A 2,790-nucleotide genomic window follows, 5' to 3' on the forward strand; every position below is an offset into this window, starting at 1 on the left:
ATTAATGGACGCGGGTAGAGAGAGAAAACGTCAGCCAACATTGAGAAAGAGAGATACCTTGGCTATAAATTGTGAAAAACAGTGTTACCATTATAACAAAACTAGTTTATAGCTTTATGCCCGTAACAACATTCAAGTCGGTCGGGCGGTGCCGACTCTCCGCGGCCCCTCCGACTTGCTGTCAGCCGCCATTGCCCATTCCCGTTGTAGTCGTCTGACGCGTCGTCCGCATTTCGAACCGATGACATATTTCGTTTTTATTATTTTAAAACCTTTGTTTTGTTCGTCTTAGTTAAATTTTTTGAATATACTCGTCAATAACCTACTCGAGTTGGTGTTCTTTTATTTAGCCTATCGATACACTTCTACATTAGTGAAAAGTAGTTACCTCGACGTGATATACTGCGCACTACCACACACCTAGGAGAGACAGCACCGCACCGCCCACCCATAACCACATTCCACACCGAATGACGCGTCACTTTGTGTAAGGCCTATGCATAGCGCGGACTAAGATATACTATAATATTCGTATATCTAGTCCGTGCTACATAGTAAGATTTCCAACATTTTAAAATCAACGTTAAAGAACAACAAAACAATACGTCTTATAAAAAATTGTAGCTCAGGGAATTATTTGAGTTGTGGAATATATCCAAATTCCGGCTATCGAGGTAAGTATTTATTTTGATTTTTTATAGTTCTGCTATCGGATTAAATATACTTAATAATTACCTAGGTTTTGTAAATCCTTAACGACGGATTAATTGTCCGTACAACAGTACCATAGAAGTGCGGGATAATAAAGGTATTCAACATGACGGAAAGTGAGTAACAAAGACTGTTCACCACATCTGTAACGAAATTGGATGGACCCGCTCTTATAGAACAGGTAGATTATTTAATTATTAAACTGACATAGGTTAGGTTTAGATCTTCATAATAATTTGGCTAATTTAACTTAATTAAATAATAATAAAAAAAATTGTATATTATTCACAAACATTAAATATTGCTTTTTATCTGTAATTTCATAATAATAAAGTAGGAAGTAGGTACTTATTATTAATAGGGTTTAGTACTTATTAATTCATTATTTCTCGTACAAATAGTCAAAAAACAAAAAAATAAAAATAAATATATCACCGCTTCTCTCGGGATTTAAAATATAATTATTTAAATTATTTTACTATTAAGAACAATTCTTAATTGTCATTAAACTATCATATTATAATTTTTATTTTAGCTACAGAGCTAAATTAGCTGGAATCAAAGAAATTATAAATCTCGCACCAGTGTTTACAGTTATTAATAGTGATCTTACAAAAAAGGTTTAGCTATACAATAATTTATAATTATGCCTATGGGTAATGAAATAAAATATTAAATATTAGCTGAATTCCCATGTATAGTTTGGAAAAAAATTGTACTATATCCATTTATTTTCTTTGTTAGTTAAAAATGTAAACTTTTTTTAAATACAATAAACAAAACAATATTCAACTTTGAGTTTTTGTATTTAATTTAATTTAAAAAATGTTTATAAATAGGAGCAAGTTCTTTCGAAGAAGCTTTTAAATATAGACCTAAGCATATAATCAATAAAAGTTTTGGACTGCACACTATATATATTGCTGAAAACGGTGCTTTCATTGTTAATAAGTCAATCAAAGAAAATTTGTGCTTAATGATTACAGCTATTGAAATGGCTGGATACAATGGAAAAGTTGTAATAAGAATCAATATTGCAGCATCTGATTTCTATGTGTAAAGAAATTAATTTTGTTTAATTTTTTTTTTTTATTTAATTATATACAATTATATATAAGTAGATATATATAATTATAATATTTGCAGAAATGAAAAATACGAAGTCATGCAATAATGTCAAAGTCAAATCACTTCAACTGAAAATGTAATAAACTTTTGCCAAGAACTCATTGAAAAATGTCCAATAGTTCTGATAGAAGATCTATTTCACCAGGACCATTAGATACATGCTTACAGAAGTTATTAGCATTCAGGTTAATATGTTTTTTGTATTTAAAAAAATCAGATCTTAATTATTAATCACAATGACAGAAAGGTTATCATAGTGTACAAATTAGATGTAATAATAAAAAAAAAATGTTTAACTGTTTTATATTATTGTTTTTAGACCAAGGATATTTGACTTAAATATAATGGTGCAAAAGCAAACATGATCCTCCCAAAGAGACTGGACAAAGTACACCTTAAGCGCCGCATCAAGAATACTACAGAAATTGAATTGGTATCTTGTATTTAATTTATTAATACCCTAAAATTATATTTTAAAATCTACAATGTCAAAAAAACCGAGGTACTCACTTCTAATTTAATAAGAATTTATTAAAATATAAATTTTTATTAATAATTAGATATTAAATTATTAACCTCAATTAAAAACATAAATAAATATATAAATGATTATTTAATTTGCTAATTTTATACAACAAAGAATAGATTATAAATTAACTGTTGAGGTTGACTAATACATTTTTTTTTTTTTAATATTATTAATATTTATATTTATATTAAAAATAATTAACTTAAAATAAATACATAAACTGTATTAAACATATTTATTTCTAAATGATAGGAAATGTAGGGGCTTATAATATTATGTAAGTAAATAATATTAAAATAATAATCTACTAGCATAATATACAATAGATTCCTAATTTTTAAGTAATCATAAATAAATTAAGTAACATAATGTTTTAATTTAAACAATAACTTAAGAACCACATTTTTTTTAGCGTAAGCTGT

General features: G+C 27.2%; 1 long non-coding RNA gene across 1 annotated transcript; it reads left to right on the forward strand.

The window, feature by feature from the left end:
• Positions 1-771: 771 nt before the first annotated feature.
• Positions 772-1,995, forward strand: LOC113559001. Its single transcript, XR_003405796.1, has 3 exons — positions 772-892; positions 1,551-1,767; positions 1,858-1,995. It is a non-coding gene; the product is annotated as an uncharacterized LOC113559001 (long non-coding RNA).
• The last annotated feature ends 795 nt before the right edge of the window (positions 1,996-2,790 follow it).

The sequence above is a fragment of the Rhopalosiphum maidis genome, chromosome 3 (assembly GCF_003676215.2).
Source record: "Rhopalosiphum maidis isolate BTI-1 chromosome 3, ASM367621v3, whole genome shotgun sequence".
NCBI lineage: Eukaryota > Metazoa > Arthropoda > Insecta > Hemiptera > Aphididae > Rhopalosiphum > Rhopalosiphum maidis.